The sequence below is a fragment of the Gorilla gorilla genome, chromosome 17 (genome assembly GCF_029281585.2).
Source record: "Gorilla gorilla gorilla isolate KB3781 chromosome 17, NHGRI_mGorGor1-v2.1_pri, whole genome shotgun sequence".
NCBI classification, from domain to species: Eukaryota; Metazoa; Chordata; class Mammalia; order Primates; family Hominidae; genus Gorilla; species Gorilla gorilla.
This window is the reverse complement of record NC_073241.2, coordinates 75,409,906-75,431,933: the sequence shown is the minus strand read 5'-3', so window position 1 is coordinate 75,431,933 and position 22,028 is coordinate 75,409,906. Positions and strand designations below refer to the sequence as shown.

Here is a 22,028-nt window from a genome sequence, read left to right as displayed (position 1 = left end):
ATTTCTACTAAAAATACAAAAATTAGCTGGCGTAGTGGTGGGCACCTGTAATCCCAGCTACTAGGGAGGCTAAGGCAGGAGAATCGCTTGAACCCGGGAGGCAGAGGTTGCAGTGAGCCATGATTGCACCACTGCACTCCAGACTCTGTCCCAAAAAAAAAAAAAAAAAGAAAAAGAAAGGGACACGACTTTTGGGCAATCTTGGGAGTTAAGTATATCTGGCATGTGGAAAAATGTAAATAACTCATGGCCACAAAACACAAGCTAAAATCTTTTTTTATCTGTTCACAAATTCTTTAATGTTCCTCCCTTCAAAAGGGTGACCTTAATTCTCCTCCCTTGAATGCAGGCTGGACTTGATGGCTTGCTTCTAATAATAGAAGACGGCAGAAGTAATGTTCTATGATTTCCAAGATGAGGTTATAAAGAAGATAGTTACCACCTGACATGCTTTGCTCTCTTTCTTCTCACTTCTCTCTCTAGGATTGCTCCCTTTGGGAGACACCAGCCACCATTCCATGAGGGCACTCTTGGAGAGGTTCAAATGGAAAGAATCTGAGGTTTCCACTAAAAGCCAACACTATCTTGCCAGCCATGTGAGTGAGTCACCTTGCAAATGGATCCTCCAGCCCATCAGGTCTACAAATAACTGAAGCCTCAAGCTGACAACCTGACTGTAATCTCATAAAGTCATAACTGACCAACTAGTTAGTTGCTCCTAAATATCTGACTCTCAGATGCTGAAATGATGTTTATTGCTAATATCACCCCACTAAATTTTGGGAGAATTTTTATGCAACAATAGGTACAAAAATACAAGTGGTATTATCTTACAAATGCAAAATAGGCTTAACATTTACAACTCGGCCAGGCAAGGTGGTTCACACCTGTAATCCCAGCACTTTGGGAGGCCGAGGCGGGTGGATCACGAGGTCAGGAGATCAAGACCATCCTGGCTAACATGGTGAAACCCTGTCTCTACTAAAAATGCAAAAAATTAGCAGGGCGTGGTGGCAGGCGCCTGTAGTCCCAGCTACTCGGGAGGCTGAGGCAGGAGAATGGAATGAACCCGGCAGGCAGAGCTTGCAGTGAGCCAAGATCACGCCACTGCACTCTATCCTGGGCGACAGAGCGAGACTCCGTCTTGGCCGGGCACGGTGGCTCACGCCTGTAATCCCAGCACTTTGGGAGGCCGAGGCGGGTGGATCACCTGAGGTCCGGAGTTCAAGACCAGCCTGACCAACATGGAGAAACCCCGTCTCTACTAAAAATACAAAATTAGCTGGGCGTGGTGGCGCATGCCTGTAATCCCAGCTACTCCGGAGGCTGAGGCAGGAGAATTGCTTGAACCCGGGAGGCAGAGGTTGCTGTGAGCCGAGATCGCACCATTGCACTCCAGCCTGGGCAGCAAAAGTGAAACTCTGTCTCAAAAAAAAAAAAGAAAAAGAAAAAGTAAACACAGACTAGACAGTAAATTATTTTATATTATTATTGTTAATTGTTGCAGATGACAATGGTATAATGGTTGGGTTTCTTCAAAAGTTTATCTGGACCAGGCACAGTGGCTCATGCCTGTAATACCAGCATTTTAAGAGGCTGAAGCGGGTAGATCACTTGAGGTCAGGAGTTCGAGACCAGCTTGGCCAACATGGCGAAGCCCTGTCTCTACTAAAAATACAAAAATCAGCCAGGTGTGGTGGCACACACTTGTAACCCCAGCTACTTTGGAGGCTAAGGAGGAGGACTGCTTGGACTCAGGAGGCGGAGGCTGCAGTGAGTCCAGATCGTGCCACTGCACTCCAGCCTGGGTGACAAGGGCGAAACTCCACCTCTAAAAAAAAAGCAGGGGTGGGGAATCTGCATGAACTCACAGAACCAATACTGCCAATGCTGTAGGTAGTACTGTAGAGTCAGGATTTTAAATAAAGTCATTCCAGAGTCCACATTCTTACATTCTTTGTTTGTTTGTTTTGAGACAGAGTCTCACTCTGTTGCCCAGGCTGTAGTGCAGTGGTGCAATCTCAGCTCACTTGCAACCTCCACTGCCCAGGTTCAAGCAATTCTCCTGCCTCAGCCTCCCAAGTAGCTGGGACTATAGGAACGTGCCACCATGCCCAGTTTCACTATTTGGCCAGACTGGTCTCAAACTTCTGACCTAAGGTAATCTGCCCACCTCAGCCTCCCAAAGTCCTGGGATTACAGGCGTGAGCCACTGCACCTGGCCCCAGAGTCCACATTCTTTTTTTTTTTTTTTTTTTTTTTTGAGACAGAGTCTCAGCCGGGCGTAGCAGCTCACGTCTGCTGTAATTCCAAGACTTTGGGAGGCCAAGGTGGGAGAATTATTTGAGGTCAGGAGTTCAAGACCAGCCTGGCCAACATGGTGAAACCCCATCTCAACTAAAAATACAAAAATTAGCCAGGCATGGTGGCGGGCCTGTAGTCCCAGCTACTCTACTTGGGAGACTGAGGCAGGAGAATCACTTGATCCTGGGAGGCGGAGAATGCAGTGAGACGAGATCACATCACTCCGGCCTGGGCGACAGAGCAAGACTCTGTCTCAAAAAAAAAAATTGAGATGGAGTCTTGCTCTGTCGCCAGGCTGGAATGCAGTGGCATGATCTCAGCTCACTGCAACCTCCACCTCCCGGGTTCAAGCAATTCTTCTGCCTCAGCCTCCTGAGTAGCTGGGATTACAGGCATGCACCACCACGCCCAGATAATTTTTTTTTTGTATTTTTAGTAAAGACGGGGTTTCACCATATTGGCCAGGCTGGTCTCGAACTCCTGACCTTGTGATCTGCCCACCTCAGCCTCCCATATTGCTGGAATTACAGGCGTGAGCCACCTCACCCAGCCAGAGTCCACATTCTTAACCACTCTCTGCTCTACAGCAAATCCTACCTACCACTACATCCTATAATAATGAGCTGTATCAATAAATTGGTAAAGTCAAGAGAAAGGATGCTTCTGTTATAATTATGCTCTTTTAACATTATGATTTTCAGTCAAAAATGCTGAAAAACACACTACCAAAAATTGGAAGCAACCAACTGGAAGCAAACATACTATCAAAAATTGGAAGTGACCTACTATCCTTCAGTAGGTGAATGGATAAACTGTGGTCATCCAGACAATGGAATATTATTCATCCATAAGAAGAAGTGAGCTACCAAGCCACAAAAGAAACTTGAATACTATCACAAAGTGAAGAAACCAATCTGAAAAAACTACATATTGTATCATTCCAATTGTATGACATTCTGGAAAAGGCAAAACTATAGAGACAACAGATCAATGGTTGCCAGAGGGTGGGGGAAGGGAAGAATGAAGAGGCCGAGCACAGAGGATTTTTAGGCCAAACTACTCTGTATGACGCTGTAATGGTAGATACATGTCATTGCAAATTTGCCCATACCCCTACAATGTACAACACCAACAGTGAACTCTAATATATAACCTATGAACTTTGGGTGAGAAGGACAAGTTAATGGAGGTTCAACAATTGCAATAACTGTGCCTTTCTGGTGGGAGATATTTTACTTGGCATTAGGCATTTGTCCAAACCCACAGAACTGTTATTTGGTTTTATTCAACATAGACTCTCCGTATTAATCAATACAAAAAGAGTGAACCCTAATGTAAACTACGAACTTTAATAATGTATCAGGCCAGGCGTGGTGGCTCATGCCTGTAATCCCAGCACCTTGGGAGGTTGAGGCATGAGGGTTGCTTGAGATCAGCCTGGGCAACACAAGATGAAGTTTTGTAGAGACTCCATCTCTACCAAAAAAAAAAAAAAATTAAATAAACGATAAATAATAATGTATCAATATTGGCTTGTCAGTTGTAACAAATATGCCAGACTAATGCAATATGTTAACAGGGCAAAATGGGTTGAGGACCGTCTGTACTTTCTGTTAAATTTTTCTGCAAACCTAAAACTCATCTAAAAAATAAAGTCTATTAATTTTTTTTCTCAATACTGAGGAAATGAGTTAGTTGAGAGCTACTGGGGGTCAACTCTGCCCTCATGAGAGGAAAGCCTGGCTGAAAATAAAGCCCAAAAGCAGTACACAGAGCCAGTATCCAAAGAGATAAAAAACAGTGCTGAGATAATATCAAATGAGTGCTGGATCCAGTTGGGCCAGAGACCAGTTGCACACTGGATTTGTCACAGTTAAATGAATCTATTAAATCTCACTTTTGCTTTAAAAAAAACCACAGATGATGCATACACACACACTACAGCCATCTTCTGCAAAAACATCTCTCATAGGAGCTAGGGTCATAGCATACAGAAAACCAGTGCAGTTAATGGGTCTACATACAGACTTCGATAAGGCAATATGGGAGCAATCTGTACTACCTTGGCCTTTGCTTCTTAGCATTAAAACTAGTGCCTCCACGCTACACTACAGGGGTGTCACTGGGGCTGCTGGTAAACTTTAGATACAGCATAATCTTACTATGAATTAGCTGAGATCTCAATGTTTTCAAAAAGTTTCAAGAAATTTTTTTAAAAGATGTAGGTAATTTCATTTCAAAAATCCATCCAAAGAACGCTCTAGACACTAACGATTTTTTTAAATTGATGAATGTTTTACCGCATATTTGCAGGTTTTTTGAAAAGCTGTAATTGCTTTTTTTGGGGGGGGGGGGGCCGGGGGACAGAGTTTCGCTCTTGTTGCCCAGGCTGGAGTGCAGTGGCGTGATCTCAGCTCACCGCAACCTCTGCCTCCCGGGTTTAAGTGATTCTCCTGCCTCAGACTCCCGAGTAGCTGGGATTACAGGCATGTGCCACCACGCCCAGCTAATTTTTGTATTGTTACTAGAGATGGGGTTTCTCCATGTTGGTCAGGCTGGTCTTGAATCCCCGACTTCATGTGATCCACCCACCTCGGCCTCCCAAAGTGCTGGGATTACAGGCGTGAGCCACCGCGCCCGGCCTGAAAAGCTGTAATTTTAAAACACTACACAAGATAAAAATGGCCTTCCCATGTTGACAACTATCTCTAAAAAATTCTATTTAGGTTTTCAGAACATTTTAATTATTTTCATTAATTATTGCTCATAGCTAACCTAAAATGTATAATCCTGATTTCTAAGAAAAGAATATGTAGGTCAGTGGCCAAAATATATTTAGATAGATATATTTAGAAGAGTTTCTGAATTTCCAACCTGCCTCTCAGGATAAGACTAGATCGTGCTAAACAAGTAGCCTTCTTCAACCAAACATAAAAGTTCTGAATGTCTGTATCTTTACAAAAGATAAATTAGGTTATACACATTTAAAAGATAAGGTTTTCTGTTTTTTCCTTTTTTGAGACAGTGTCTCACTCTGTCACCCAGGCTAGAGGGCAGGGGCATGATCATCACTCACTGCACCATCAAACCCTCAGGCTCAAGCGATCCGCCCACCTTGGTGTCCCAAGTAGCTGGGACTACAGGCACATGCCACCAAGCCCAGGTAATTTTTTATAGAAACAAGGATTTCACTATGTTGCCCAGACTGGTATCAAACTCTACCCACCCTGGTCTTGCAAACTGCAGGGATTACAGACATGAGCCACCACACCCGGCCAAAGATAAGGTTTTATCTGGGCACCATAGCATGTGCCTGCAGTACCAACTATTCAGGAGGCTAAGGCAGAGAATCACTTGAACCCAAGAAATTTAAGGCCAGCCTGGGTAACATAATGAGACCCCATCTCTTTAAATAATTTTTTTTAAAAAAAAGTTTTAATACAGACTCCTTTAAAGTAAGTTTTCCTAATGTATTTGAAGGTTGCTATTTAGATTTTGGTTGCCCACAAATACACAAGAATACACCTTTTGTGTAAATAAAAGCACATCTACATTTCATACGTAAGAAGGGGAACAAAACAGCTCCTTGCCTTATACTTTCCCTATACGTGTTTCCTTCCAATTAGAATAAACTATGATTTTTTTTTTTTTTTTTTTTTGAGACAGTCTCGCTCTGTCACCCAGGCTGGAGTGCAGTGGCATAATCTTGGCTCACGGCAATCTCCACCTCCCAGGTTGAGGCGATTCTCCCGCCTCAGCTTCCTGAGTAGCTGGTATTAGAGGCACCGGCCAGCACGCCTGGCTCATTTTTTTATTTTTAATAGTGATGGGGTTTCACCATTTAGTCTAGGCTGGTCTCGAACTCCTGATCTCAGGTAATCCACCCGCCTCGGCCTCCCAAAGTGCTGGGATTACAAGCGTGAGCCACCCCGCACCTGGTCAACTTTGATTTTTTTTTGAAGCCCAGATATGTGTCACTCAAATCTCATCAGCAGCATCATTTGCCCTCATTAGGCTCCAGATCTTTCAACATACCACGATCTTTTCTGACTCAGGATCTTGAACTCCTGGGCTCAAGTGATCCCCTGGCCTCTGCCTCCCAAAGTGCTGAGACTACAGGCATGAGCCACTGCGCCCAGCCAACGTTTTGATTTTTTAAAAGATAAGTTGACATTTCAAAATCTTATATTTTTATGTTAATAATTCCCTAACCACTTAAAATTTTTGCCAGGCATGGTGGCTCACACCTGTAATCTCCAGCACTTTGGGAGGTCAAGGTAGGAGGATTGCTTGAGCTCAGGAGTTCGAGACCAGCGTAGGCAACATAGTGAGACCTTGTCCCTACTAAAAATAAGAAAAACAAGCTGGGCCGCCACATGTGGCGGCTCACACCTGTAATCCCAGCACTTTGGGAGGCCTATGCAGGTGGATCACCTGAGGTCAGGAGTTCTGAAATCAACCTGGCCAACATGGTGAAACCCCATCTCTACTAAAAAAACAAAAATTGGCCGGGCGTAGTGGCAGGCACCTGCAATCCCAGCTGCTCCGGAGGCTGAGACAGGAGAATCACTTGAACCCGGGAGGCAGAGGTTGCAGTGAGCCAAGATCGCGCCATTGCACTCCAGCCTGGGCAACAAGAGCGAAACTCTGTCTCAAAAATATATATATATAAGATTTTAAAGGACAAAATCTGTACAAGTGGACAGTTACTCTTTACCTCAGTTACTCTTGCCTGACATTATCTGCCAAGGCATCATAAAAACAGTATGTGCCCTTCAAATAGGTATAATGATACTAGGCTTAAAAAAAACTTCCATACTGTGCTTACTTAAAATTATGCTCAATGTATGCCAAATGGTTAATCAATAAAAGAAAAACTACGCCATACAAGGAGGGAAGAGGGAGTTATTAAGCAAGGGAGTTACTTAGCGAGGGAGTTCCAGTTTAGCCTCATAGCAGTTTAGTCTAAACAAATTTTTTAAGTTATTTTTTAATAGGCTTAGCTTGAAAACCCAAAAACTGTCAGCTGGCTTACAGTTTAAATATTAAACCATGTTATGTTTATTACTGAATCTATTATTCAAAAATTACGTACTATCCTAGCACCAAAAATGAAGGAAACTGGGCACTTCTCATATGAATGAAACTAAATAAACCGAAGTCAAGAGACCACAAACAAGAATATAGTTAACTCCAAGAAAATAAAAATTTCTGCCTTTAAGACAGTTATTGGCCGGGCACGGTGGCTCACGCCTATAATCCCAGCACTTTGGGAGGCCAAGGCGGTCGGATCACCTGAGGTACGGAGTTCGAGACCAGCCTGACCAGCATGGTGAAACCCTGTGTCTACTAAAAATACAAGAATTAGCCAGGCATGGCAGCGTGCACCTGTAATCTCAGCTACTCGGGAGGCTAAGGCAGGAGAATTGCTTGAACCCGGGAGGCGGAAGTTGCAATGAGCCGAGATGGCGCCACTGCACTCCAGCCCGGGTGATAGAGCGAGACTCCGTCTCAAAAAAAAAAAAAGACAGTTATCATATAAAACATTATAGTTGGCATCTACTGCTGATTTTTTGTTTGTTCGTTTTTTCATGAGACAGAGTCTCTCTCTGTCACCCAGGAGTGCAATGACGCAATCTCAGCTCACTGCAACCTCCGCCTCCCGGGTTCAAGCGATTCTCCTGTCTCAGCCGTCTTTTTAAAAAAGTAGTAGTAAGGGCTGGGCAAGGTGGCTCATGCCTGTAATCCCAGCACTTTGGGAGGCCAAGGCAGGTGGATCGCCTGAGGTCTGGAGTTCGAGACCAGTCTGACCAACATGGAGAAACCCCGTCTCTAACAAAAACACAAAATTTGCCAGTCATGATGACGCATGTCTGTAATACCAGCAACTCGGGAGGCTGAGACAGCAGAATCACTTGAATCCGGGAGGCGGAGGTTGCAGTGAGCCGAGATCATACCACTGCACTCCAGCCTGGGCAACAAGAGCGAAACTCCATCTAAAAAAAAAAAAGTAGTAGTAAGTTCTTTAATAGTTGGGAGTAAGGTTAAAAAAACAAAATTGGGCTGGGCATGGGGGCTCACGCCTGTAATCCCAGCACTCTGGGAGGCCGAGGTGGGCGGATCACGAGGTCAGGAGTTCAAAACCATCCTGGCTAACACAGTGAAACCCCCTCTCTACTAAAAGTACAAAAACAAAATTAGCTGGGCGTGGTGGCGGGCGCCTGTAGTCTCAGCTACTCGAGAGGCTAAGGCAGGAGAATGGTGTGAACCCGGAACGTGGAGCTTGTAGTGAGCTGAGATCACACCACTGCACTCCAGCCTGGGCAACAGAGCAAGACTCCGTCTCAAAAAAAAAAAAATCACCAGTTGGGTGCGGTGGCTCACTCCTGTAATCCCAGCACTTTGAGAGACCAAGGCAGGCGAATCATGAGGTCAAGAGATTGAGACCATCCTGGCCAACATGGTGAAACCCAATCTCTACTAAAAATACAAAAATTAGGTGGGCATGGTGGCGTGCACCTGTAGTCCCAACCACTCGGGAGGCTGAGGCAGGAGAATCGCTTGAACCTGGGAGGTGGAGGCTGCAGTGAGCCGAGATAGCACCACTGCACTCCAGCCTGGCAACAGAGCAAGACTTTGTCTCAAAAAAAAAAAAAAAAAAAAAATTCATGATAATCAGCTGTGCATCTTTAAAAACCACTCTCCATAAACTTTTAAATCAATCAATAAAAATAATAAAATCAAAACACTCTTAGCTCTTTGTGCAAGTTTGCCTACTCTATACCTAAACACTTAAAAAAAATGCCCCCCTCCCTGTCCAAAATGCCCAACTTAAGGTATTTTCGAAGTTTTGCCTGTTTTTTTATTTTTATTCTTTGAGACAGGGTCTCACTCAAGCTGCCCAGGCTGCAGTGCAGTGGCACGATCTCAGCTCACAGAAACCTCCGCCTCCTGGGTTCAAGCGATTCTCCTTCCTCAGCCTCCTGAGTAGCTGAGATTACCAGTGTAAGCCAGCAAGCCCAGCTAATTTTTGTATTTTTAGTAGAGTCGGGGTTTCATCATGTTGGCCAGGCTGGTCTCAAACTCCTGACCTCAAGTGATCTGCCCGCCTAGGCCTCACAAAGTACTGGGATTACAGGCTTGAGCCACCACGCCCGGCCTTACCTGGTTTTTTAAACAAGAATTGAGGATAGGGAATATGCAGACTGGAAAACAAGAGACAAATTGCAATGCATGAAGATAAAACTAGAATGAAGCAGGGCTTTCAAACATTATTGTGGGCCTACTTCCTGCTGGCTTTAGCAATTGTCACAAAAAGACTTAAAAGTTATTTCAGTCAGACAAGTTGGCTAGCACAGTAGAGAGCTATGACAGTGGTGGAAGACAATCACAATACTAGTAATCATCCAAGAAAATTAACACCTAACAATTATTACCTGATTTTTCTGACTGTGGCACATGTGCACACACAGAGCTATCAGAGGAAATTTAAGCCCAAGAAGTTAAGAGTTAACTTTATACATGAGGGAGGAGAATAAATAGCACACTATGAGAAAGACAACTGAAAAGAAACAAATTATGCACCTAAATGTTTTTACTTACTCCCTCAGCCCTCTATGTTGCATCTCCCATGAAAACAAGGATCATGTTCAGTATCAGTTCACTCACAGTTCCTAACACATAATCAATATCTGATATTTGTTGAATTGATCAACTGAATCTTTTAAACCAAGACCACTAATGAAACAACTTGTTTGCGTAAAAGTACTATTCATTTGTATATGAAAATACATTCCATTACATAGAATCAACATGATTTCTCACAGAGTAACTTCCCTTTTCTTTCTACATAAAACCTAAGACAAAAACTGACTCAACTGCTAATAGCCTAGTAAAGCTGTTTCCTTACATTTAGAATACTGCATTTAAAGTGATTGTGTATCTATACGCAAATATGCAAGAATCAGGCACTATGAAACTAAGTAATCTTTGGCTACATAACCACAAAATGAGGTAGAAAGCAGTATCTTACTAAAATTCAAATGAAGGCCCCTCTCCTTACACATTCAATTCTACGAAGAGACTCCATTGCATTCATAATACTCATCTTCCTAAATCTTTGTTGTTGTTGTTGTTGTTGTTAGAGACAGGGTCTCACTTCTATCACCCAGGCTGGAGTGTAGTGGCACAATCACAGCTCATTGCAGCCTTACCTTCCTAGGCTCAGGTGATTCTCCCACCTCAGCTTCCCGAGTAGCTGGGACTATAGCCACATGCCACCAAGCCAGGCTAATTTTTGTATTTTTAGGAGAGACGGAGTTTCACTATGTTACCCAGTCTGGTCTCAAACTCCTGTATTTAAGCCATCTGCCCGCCTTGGCCTCCCAAAGTGCTGAGATGACAAGTGTGAGCCACAACACCTGGCCATAAATTTTGGTTTTCGAGGCCGGGCGCAGTAGCTCATGCCTGTCATCCCAGCACTTTGGGAGGCCGAGGCAGGCAGATCACAAGGTCAGGAATTCGAGACCAGCCTGGCCAACATGCTAAAACCCCGTCTCTATTAAAAATACAAAAACTGCTGGGCGCAGTGGCTTACACCTGCAATCCCAGCACTTTGGGAGGCCAAGACAGGCAGATCACGAGGTCAGGAGTTCGAGACCAGCCTGGCCAACCTAGTGAAACCCCGTCTCTACTAAAAATACCAAAAATTAGCCAAGCGTGGTGGCAGGCACCTGTAATCCTAGCTACTCAGGAGGCTGAGGCAGGAAAATCGCTTGAACCCAGGAGGCAGAGGTTGCAAGTAGCTGAGATCATGCCACTGCACACCAGCCCGGGTGACACTGTGAGGCTCCGTCTCAAAAATAAAATACAAAAATTAGCCAGGCATGGTGGCACACACCTGTAATCCTAGCTACTCAGGAGGCTGAGGCAGGAGAATCGCTTGAACCTGGGAGGCGGAGGTTGCAGTGAGCTGAGATCGCGCCACTGCACTCCAGCCTGCGCGACAGAGCAAGACTCTAACTCAGAAAAAAAATTTTTTAAAAATTTGGTTTTGAAGGACTTCTTTCAATTATTTGCTGGGATTTTGAGTCAGTTTTCCCACCAAGAAGCTGCAGCATAGACAATGCAGACAATGCAAGAACCAAACATTAGGACTAAAATAAAAAACACTTACAGAAATACAATATAGTAGAAAGAGCCCTTTTCTCCACAGCAACTCATCCCTTCCCTTAATCCTCAAAAGAAAGAAAAGTTTGAAGAAGCTATAAACAAGCATAAAAGACTCAAACTAGGACTGATGAGAGAGGATGCCCCATTCAGAGTAAGGAATTATGAGTAACAAATTAACAGAACTGGGCAATGATCACCAACAGCTACTAACATCACAGGGAACCAAATATTACGCACCTACTGATCCAAGTACCATCTATAAAGTATTCCCCTCATCCCCTGCAAAAGAAGCAAGAGAAAGAATATATATTATAGAAACAATCTGATCAAGCTTCTAAATCTAATACCAATTAACTAGAAACCCAGGGGTCAGAGAAAAACGTTTACCACCACCACCACAGGAATCCAAAGGAATGTAACTGCTAAATCCAGACTGGGAAAACTTCTTTTGTAACTAATAATCTGCTAGGGAAAAGAAATGGAGGGGGAACCTACAGATTACAAAACAATGCAGAGACCTTATTTGGCTCTTGATCTGACACATTTATGAGATAATAGGGAAATCTGAACACTGACTATCATATTACATTAAGGAACTCTTCCTTTTTTTTTTTAGTGTGGTAAATTTTTCGGTTTTCTTTCCTTCAACAGTGAAGCTGACTGGGAAACTGGAGTGCTAAAAAGTTAGAGTACAGAAAGGGAACTCTAATATTAATACAGCTGAATGGATCTGTCCATAATGCACTGAATTTGGCCTACCCGGAACTTAAATATAAATTGTGGGACTGCAACCACCAGAGATCAGCTTTGCTTGCTTGCCAGCCAACTTTTTCTCCACTGATATAAACTCTATAAATAGGTCAAGAGTGATAATGGCTGCTCAAATCACTTCATATTGCAGATATTACTACTTCTGGCATGTACCTGGACCCGCACCAGGGCTGTGAATAAACTAGCATCAAGTAAGAAGCCAAATAAGTTATCAAATGCAAAAAAAAAAAAAAAAAAAAGCACTGTGGCTAATGACTCTCTAAAGTACTCAAAAGCATCATCAGCGTAAATCAAGAATAATTTTAAAACAGAGGTTCTTTTAATTTTTAAAAATAATTTTTTAATAGAGACAGGGTTTCACTTTGTTGCCCCCGCTGGTCTAAAACTCCTGGGCTCAAGCTACCCTCCCAACTCTGCCTCCCAAGGTGCTGAGATTACAGGTGTGAGCTACCATGCCTGGGTCTAAAACAAAGGTTCTAAATTTTCTCCAAGATTTCTGCCCTGGTCATTTTCTATCTCCTTCAGAAGACAATTCACATAAAGATGGATAACCACACGCCAGGAACTGAGGTCCCAAGATAAAAGCTGCCAAAACTCTCTCCACTATACACACCCTCAGGCTCACTGCAAAGTGCTTAGTTGATTTCAGCAGAGAAAAATAGTAAGAAACCCTTCACAATAAATTGTTGATTTAAGAACAAGCTATGTTTCTATGCTAGGTTAAAACGAAGGCAGACAGGATACTGCTTAAAATTTTAACCACATGAAGTTTTTGTTCTTAATACAGAAAGAAAAACAATCCTGTTTTCCTTAAATTTTAGTCCACACCCAACTTCCCTATCCCCGACAATACCTTTCTCTAATTATAAGGCACCTAACAAAATGCAGACTCCAGACATTATTGTAAAGGTCATTTTTTAAAACTAGTCAACTCAGTAAAAAAATAACTTCTACTGGTCACTTTGGTCAGTATCTTGTTTCTGTAATGCTAACTATGCTAATAAAAACTTAATTTCAGCCAGGCACAGTGGCTCACATCTGTAATCCCAGCACTATGAGAGGCTGAAATGGGAGGATCACTTGGGCCCAGGAGTTGGAGACCAGCCTGGCCAACATAGTAAGACCCCATCTCAATCAATCAATCAAAATAAACTTAATTTCTAGACTACCCAAGCACAATTCTAGTTTTTTGGGTTTTTTTGAGACGGAGTCTCGTTCTGTCGCGATCTTGGCTCACTGCAAGCTCCTCCTCCTGGGTTCATGCCATTCTCCTGCCTCAAACCTCCCGAGTAGCTGGGACTACAGGTGCCCGCCACCACGTCTGGCTAATTTTTTGTATTTTTAGTAGAGACAGGGTTTCACCACGTTAGCCAGGATGGTCTCGATCTCCTGACCTCATGATCCGCCCGCCTCAGCCTCCCAAAGTGCTGGGATTACAGGCATAAGCCACCATGCCTGGCACAATTCTAGGTTATATACATTCTTAGGAATGGCTGCTCTAAGTTTTAACAGATTTAATGTTGTTTCTCTCTGAACAACAATCAGAACTTAATACATGAACTTGAATTACAAGCAAATGTATTTTGCAAATGAACTGGCATTACAAAAAAACGACATTTCCCCCCCCCACCTCCCGAGAGGGAGTCTTGCTCTGTTGCCCAGAGCTGGAGTGCAATGGCATGATCTCTGCTCACTGCAACTTTCACCTCCCAGATTCAAGCAATTCTCCTGCCTCAGCCTCCCAAGTAGCTGGGATTACAGGCGTGCACCACCACACCCATCTGATTTTTGTATTTTTAGTAGAGACACGGTTTCATCATGTTGGCTAGGCTGGTTTTGAACTCCTGATCTTGAGATCCACCTGCCTCGGCTTCCCAAAGTGCTGGGATTACAGGCGTGAGTTACCATGCCCAGCCCAAAAAACGACATTTAAGTTTCCAGCCTTTTCAAGCTTAGAGATACCAAGAAAAATGCTATTTTCTAATACCTTATTTAAAATGAATTTATAAGGGAAAACACTAGTTCCATACTACAGTTGTTTTGTTATACAGTACTTTTTTCCCTTATAATCTACTTTCTCTTCTCCACATTTTAGAGCAGGAAGGAAACTCAGAAATCATCTGGTTCACTAGGTTGAGTTCTGTGGGCAGAGACTGCTTGCTTGTTTTGTTTTTATTTTTATTTTTTTTTTGAGACAGAGTTTCCCTCTTGTTGCCCAGGCTGGTGTGCAATGGCACAATCTTGGCTCACCACAGCTGCCTCCCAGGTTCAAGAGATTCTCCTGCCTCAGCCTCCCGGGTAGCTGGGATTACAGGCATGCGCCACCATGCCCAACTAATTTTGTATTTTTAGTAGAGACAGGGTTTCTCCAAGTTGGTCAGGCTGGTCTCAAACTCCGAACTTCAGGTGATCCGCCCCCCTCGGCCTCCCAAAGTGCTGGGATTACAGGCGTGAGCCACCGTGCCCTGCCCCAAACTGCTTATTTTATGTGCCCATTACCACCTGGCACGTAAATGCTCAGTAAATGGGTTTTTAATTTAACCAGGTATAAATACCACATATGCATTAAGTCCCTGCTGATAGATTTCCACTTTAGATTAATTGTCACTTAACTAGAAAATACTCATTTAGGTAGGTTTTAAAATTATTTAAAGTCAAGTTAATAATTTAGGAATTTACACCATCTACCTATTAAGTGGCAGAGTCTGAGCAAAGAGGAATGAGGTCCCTTATTTTGAACAGACATGAAAGAGAACAGAAACAAAACTTAAAACACTGTAAATTAAAGCCAAAAATCCTAACAACTAATCAAACAACTTATCAAATCTCAGTTATATTGGCTACTTTAAAGTATTTTAAAATCACATTTACTATTATCAGCTGCTACAAATACGTTCCGATAAATCTGTATAACACATAGATCACATAGTTTCCTCTCCTAGTAGTTCAGGAATATAGAAGAGAACTTCAGGCCGGGCGCGGTGGCTCACACCTGTAATCCCAGCACTTTGGGAGGCCGAGGCGGGCAGATTACCTGAGGTCGGGAGTTTGAGACCAGCCTGACTAACATGGAGAAACCCCTTCTCTACTAAAAATACAAAATTAGGCAGGCGTGGCGGCACATGACTGTAATCCCAGCTACTCGGGAGGCTGAGGCAGGAGAATCGCTTGAACCCGGGAGGCGGAGGTTGCGGTGAGCGGAGATGGCGCCATTGCACTCCAGCCTGGGCAACAACAGCGAAACTCCGTCTCAAAAAAAAAAAAAGATAACTTTAAAAAAGCAAGATTACTTTTTAGTTTCACCCTGCTCCTGCTCCTTACTTTTACAAGGCCCTGTAGGCTGAGTGTGAAAACTGACTGACTGAACATCAATCCCACTTCTGCTGAGAGAAGCTGCCCACACAGAAGTAAAAAACACTGCTTCTTTAAGTGGAATCATAAGAGTTCTGAAAAAGTAAGGAAAAGAGGTACAGGTAAAGGCTAAAAGGATTCAGAAGAGTATCATGACAACAGTCAAACTCAAAACCAAGACTGGAAATTGACAACTAAAGAAAAATAACTATCAGATTTATTTAATCTGATGACCAAGAAATCAAAATAAATAAACCAAACTAAAATAAATAAAACCAATAAAATTTATATTCACTGGGCTGGGCTCAGTGGCTCACCTCTGTAATCCTAGCACTTTGGGAGGCCAAGGTGGGCGATCACTTGAGGTCAGGAGTTCAAGACCAGCCTGGCCAACAGGGTGAAACTTCGTCTCTACCAAAAATATAAAAAATTAGCTGGGTGTGGTGGCACGCGCCTGTAATCCCAGCTACTCGGGAGGCTGAGGCAGGAGAATCACTTGAACCCAGGAGGCAGAGGTTGCTGTGAGCAGAGATCCTGACACTGCACTTCAGCCTGGGTGAAAGGGCAAAACTCCATCTCGAAAAAAATTTGTATTCACTCAACTTAAGGATAATAAAGAAAAATATTTTTGTTGTTTTTTTTTTTTGAGAAAGAGCCTCAGGCAGTGGCATGATCATCACTCACTGCAGCCACAAACCCCTGGGCTCAATTGCTCCTCCCATTTCAGCCTCCTGAGTAGCTGGGACTACAGGCGTGTGCCACCACACCCAGATAATCTTTTAATTTTTCTGTAGAGACAGGGTTCTGCCATGTTGCCCAGGCTGGTCTCCTGGGCTCAAGCAATCCACCGGCCTCAGCCTCCCAACATGCTGGGATTACAGGCATGAGCCACTGCAAGTAGCCCCAGAAAAATCTTTAAAAAGTTATGTCAGGGCCAGACATGGTGGCTCCCGCCTATAATCCCAACACTTTGGGAGGCCGAGGTGGTGGATCACCGAGGTCAGGAGTTCGAGACCAGCCTGGCCAACATGGTGAAACCCTGTCTCTACCAAATACAAAAATTAGCCGGGCATGACGGCACATGCCTGCAATCCCAACTACTCGGGAGGCTGAGGCAGGAGAATCACTTGAACCCAGGAGGTGGAGGTTGCAGTGAGCAGAGATTGTGCCATTGCACTCCAGCCTAGGCATCGCAGCGAGACTCTGTCTCAAAAAAAATAAATAAATAAAAATAAAAGGAATGCCTATCTCATTCTTCACATTCTACCTGGAATTCTTTCCTCCAAAAAGAAGAAAATTCCCAACCCATTAGCGGACTAATAAGGTACCTTTGCAACTTGGCCCTATCTCCATCTGCCCTATCCATTCCTTTTGAAAACTCAAGGCACTGGCCCCACTTAACCATTCAAGTGCACTGATAATCATGACTTTGGTTAGGCTGCCCTAGCCTGGCATGCTCACCTGGAAATCCAACTCAAACCTCAGGTTTAAATGTCTAAGCTCCTTAAGCACCAGGTGGCCTTGTTGGTCTTATTCACCACTATAGTTCCTGCAACTAGAGCACTGCTGGCACACGGTAAACACTCAATAAATTGTTGCTGTGAGAATAGACTCTCCATATGAATTATTATTTTTTGAAACAAGGTCTCACTTTGTTGCCCAGGCTGGAGTGCAGCGGCACAGTCACAGCTCACCGTAGCCTCAACCTCCTGAGCGATCCTTCCACCTCAGCCCCACAAGCAGCAGGGACTAAAGATGCACACCACCCCACCCAGCTAAGTTTTTAAATTTTTTATAGAAATGGGCTCTCAAGGCCAGGCACGGTGGCTCACACCTGTAATCCCAGCACTTTGGGAGGCCGAGGCAGGTGATCACTTGAGGTCAGGAATTCGAGACCAACCTGGCCAACATGATGAAACCACATCTCTACTAAAAATAAAAAATTAGTCAGGCGTGGTGGCAGGCGCCTGTCTTAGCTACTTGGGAGGCTGACATGGAAGAATCATTTGAACCCGGAAGGCAGAGGTTGCAGTGAGCCAAGACCGCGCCACTGTACTCCAGCCTGGGCGACAGAGTAAGACTCCATCAAAAAAAAAAAAAAAAAATTAAAGAAAAAAAGAAAGAACAAACGAACAAAAGAAGAAAAAGAAAGGGGCTCTCACTATGTTGCCCAGGCTGATCTCAAACTCCTGAGTTCAACTGATCCTCCCGTCTCAGCCTCCCAAAATGCTGGGATTAGAGGTGTGAGCCACCGTGCCCAGCCCCTTACAAATATTTTATCCACTCTATTTTCTATCCCCCTTCTATATAGCTCTCCCCTTTTATAGTCTCACAACTTTTTATTCATAGTATCATATGTACTTCATTTTGCCTAGAGAATTACAGTAACCCAAGAAACTTTATTTGGTCCCGAACTCTTTCCTAAAATAACAGAAGATAATGAAATCAGTATTCCTTAAAGGAACACATTAAAAATCCAACATTTAGGCCGGGTGCAGTTGCTCACAACTCTAATCCCAACATTTTGGGAGGCCAAGGCAGGAGGACTGCCTGAGCCCAAGAGTTCAAGACAAGTCTGGGCAACATACGGAGACTCCATCTCTACAAAAAATTTAAAAATTAGCCAGGCATGGTGGCTCACACCTGTAATCCCAGCACTCTGGGAGCCGAGGCAGGCAGATTGCCTGAGGTCAGGAGTTCGAGACCAGCCTGACCAACACGGAGAAAACCCGTCTCTACTAAAAATACAAAATTAGCCAGGTGTGGTGGCACGTGCCTGTAATCCCAGCTAATTGGTAGGCTGAGGCAAGAGAATCGCTTGAACCCAGGAGGTGGAGGTTGCGGTGAGTGGAGATTGCACTCCAGCCTGGGCAACAAGAGCAAAACTCTGTCTCAAAAAAAAAAAAAAAAAAAAATTAAAAATTAGCTGAGTGTGGTGGCGTGAGCCTGTGGTCTCAGCTACTTCGGAGGCTGAGGTGGGAGGAATGCTTGAGCTCGGGAGGTTGAGGCTGCAGTGAGCTGTGATCATGCCACTGCACTCCAGCCTGGGTGACAGAGCAAGAGTGTCTTTAAAAAAAAAAACAAAAAGCACACACACACATTTTTCACGTTTTACAGGTTTTTCTCAAGTACTGTCTATTCAGTAAACACGAATACATGCTATTTCCATATCCTCAGTTACGTGCAGGAAAATGAGGAAGATCTAAGATGATTTACCAAAGGTTTGGGTCTCTAGTGTACATGAATTCCAAACTTTAGAAAGAAGAATACTGAAATTGCCTATTTATCAAGTCTGTTCATGCACGTGTCAAAAAAAGCTGTAAGATTGGGAATCCCAACAAAACAACTTCTTGTATAATGAGTAACTACAGAAGCGCACAGAATTTACTAGTCACACAATAAAGAGACTGAAAGTACCAATGTCACTATTAATATTAGAAGCAAGAAACCTTTGAAGGACACACATTAGCCCTCAGTTCTAATGGAACTGCATTAAATTAGAACCTAAAGCTGAATTTATCTTTAGTATATGGGTTTTGAATTAATCATAACCATAAAACAAAGAGTATTATGACAGTTACTCTCACATAAATGCATGTTAAAGTAATATAAAGTGAATAAGTAACAACTACACGGTGAACTTATTCTAACAATGGAGAAAGTTTCCAGCTCCAACATCCAGTCCATCCTATTTTTCACAAAAAGGTGTCAGAAAAAATTTTTTTTCCCATTAAGAAATCTGATTCAGGCCAGGCGCCACGGCTCACGCCTGTAATCCCAGCACTTTGGGAAGCCAAGGCGGGCGGATCACGAGGTCAGGAGGTCAAGACCAGCTTGGCCAACGTGGTACAACCCAGTCTCTACTAAAAATACAAAAATTAGCTGGGCGTGGTGGCGCGTGCCCGTAATCCCAGCTACTCGGGAGGCTGAGGCAGGATAATTGCTTGAACCAGGACCCCAGAGGCGGAAGTTGCAGTGAGCCGAGATCGCACCACTGAACTCCATCCAACCTGGGCTACAGAGCGAGACTCCATCTCAAAAAAAAATTTTTTTTTTTTTGTCCTGAGACTCCTCAGGACATCAGGCAGTAACTATCAATTGTAGGCCTCTAAAAATGCTTGTTAAACCAAAAGGCAATTCTGATTACCGGAGGACTCTAGATTGCCAAGATCAGCAAAACTACATTAGAAAGTTAATAGCTTCCATCCTTAAAATATCCCAAGAGAAGAAAGGGAGTGATTCTGTTAGCATGTACCCAATACTACACAATAAAAGCCTAAGCAAAATTGGCAGATGTTTTTGTAATTAAGAGGTCCAACCTTGACGAAGTATCATCAGTAGGATTTTAATTCTACTGGGTAAGAGGATTCAGAAAGCAAAAGGTCAGGCAAAAAACGAAAAACCCATCCAAACAGAAACTGCTCAACGATCTGGTAGGGCTCGTACCGATGTTCTCTACTTCAACCTGTGAGCATCAATTTTGTGATGGGGGCTGCTGGGGACGGAGGTCGGGGCGGGGGGGGTGGACAATTTAAAAGTGAGAATGAATGGCTTGAGTAAAGGCGATAGTCTTTAACCCGGGTTCGTCAGTGTACATCCTCGCCGGTTTTGAAATAAAGTTGACAAACTCCCCAGAAGCGGTCTATTTTGGAGACTGACACATCTCTCGCATTGACTGGAGGCGCCTGCCGACCGAAGGTAGTGGAAGCGCCGAGAGGCAGGCGGCGCCAAGCCTATAAGAAAGCCTTTTCTCCCTCCACCAAGGCCACTGCGGCCGCGGCGCCGGAGCTCTCCGCTGCAGGGGCAGGTGTCAGCGCCAGACCCCCTACTCTCGGAGCCGGCGGAGTTGCCGCCACTGCTTCCCCCGCGAGCCTAGGGGCCGGAAAGTTGCGTGAAGACAACTCCAGGGCCGTGAAGTCGCTTCCCCCCGCAGCTCGGGGACTGCGGCACCTCCAGCCTCCCCTCAGCACCCCCGGAAAAGGACTCGCCTCAACCCGGCCCCAGCGTCTGGGGGCTTGGAGTGCCGGAGCCAACTCCGCCGGGCCGGGAGGACGCTAGGGTCACCAACGGCGGACGAGCAAGGAGGTCGGAGAGGTGCGATGCCCCAGCGTCAGCCAGCAATCCAGGCTGCGAGTTCCCGGCGCCCACCAGCCAGGCCCGCTAGGACCCCAGCGTCCGGACGCCGCAGAGTCCTCACCGCGGCCCGCAGCCCTCCGATTCGCCCCGACCCCTCTCTGGGACGCAACCCGGGTCCCCCAACTCGACCAGTAGCCAGGCCGCGGCCCTGCGCCCCTTCCCGCCTCACCTGCGCTCCGCGGCGACTCCGTGCCTTCTCGCTCGCTCCGCGCGCGCCCCGTCGGGGCACGCACCGAACCCCCGGCCGGGACTCTTCCCCGCTGCGGTGACTCAGGACGCGACGGCCACCGCCGCCTTCTCCTCCTCGGAACACGCCCCGGCAGCGAGCAGTGGGTCACGGTCAGAGCCCCTGCCGGGACCAAAGTGAACCTCGCCGCCTCCGCAGCCTCTACCACCAAGTCCCTTCAGTCGTCCGCGCCGCCCCCAAGAAAATGTCACCACAGGCCGTTCCGCTGGGCGCCTCACTTCCGCCCGGAAACACAGAGCCCGCGTCTGCCGGCTAGAGAGGCCGCTGCGCCGGAGACCTCTGGAGACTGGCGCCCGAGGCCCGAGAAAAGCCAGACAGCGCCATCTGGCGCGATGGAACCCGCGCTCCTCCCGCTGCAGACTGCGGGGCGTGAAGGCGCCGGCTCCCCGGGCTTCTTTCCCGCGCTCCCTCCTTCTGTTGAGACCGTCACCTTCCCGAAATGTCTTTCCCGGGGGGTGGGAAAGCCACTCAATGCAAGCCAAGGACAATGCCTTCAGCAAAGGACAGCGCTCCCTTTTCTGTGCGCTGCTCAGTACTCACCCCCTCCTGAAGCCCTTCCGAAAGCAGCTTGCGGTGTCTGAATCCCAGAGTCGCTCCAGCGGAGATCCCGTGCCCTTCTCTCCCCGCTTTTTCGCGGATGCCGATAGCTGGGCTCGGGGAGACTCGGCTGAGCTCTTCTCGGGCAGCGGCACCAACATCTGCTCAAGTTTCTGCCCGGGCACCTTGCAGGCCTTGCAGATCGACCGCCACCTGCTGGTGGGACGGGGCCCGCTGGGGAGACCCCGCTCTGCCCCGAATTCCGCCTCTGCAGTCGCCCTCCGATTTGCAGTCAGCCCTGGGGAGGGTGGGGGAAACGAGGTGGACCCGAACCCCGAAAAAGGGGAGGAGGGCGCAGGCCCACTGGCGGGTGGAGCGTTTCCCAAGGAGGAGCAGGAGATGCTGAAGACATACCTCACGACTCAAGATCTGGCCAAGGACCCGCGCTCCCCCAAAGCAAAGCAATGTTTTGAGAAGAAAAAGAATAATAATAAAGCTTTGAGGAGGAAAA

At 45.5% G+C, this 22,028-nt stretch overlaps 1 protein-coding gene across 6 annotated transcripts in view; it reads right to left on the bottom strand.

Moving 5' to 3' along the window:
* The window catches only part of ARK2N (arkadia (RNF111) N-terminal like PKA signaling regulator 2N), a 91,272-nt gene extending 69,545 nt beyond the window's left edge, over positions 1-21,727 (bottom strand). For 2 of the 6 annotated variants that reach the window (XM_063699190.1, XM_063699191.1), the window contains exon 1: positions 8,187-8,295. The gene's annotated coding sequence lies outside the window, so the exon portion shown is untranslated. Of the gene's footprint in view, positions 1-8,186; positions 8,296-20,902 lie in introns of those variants that run through there. The other 4 variants (XM_055368150.2, XM_031003767.3, XM_031003766.3 and 1 more) reach the window with 4 other exon arrangements.
* Positions 21,728-22,028: the final 301 nt, after the last annotated feature.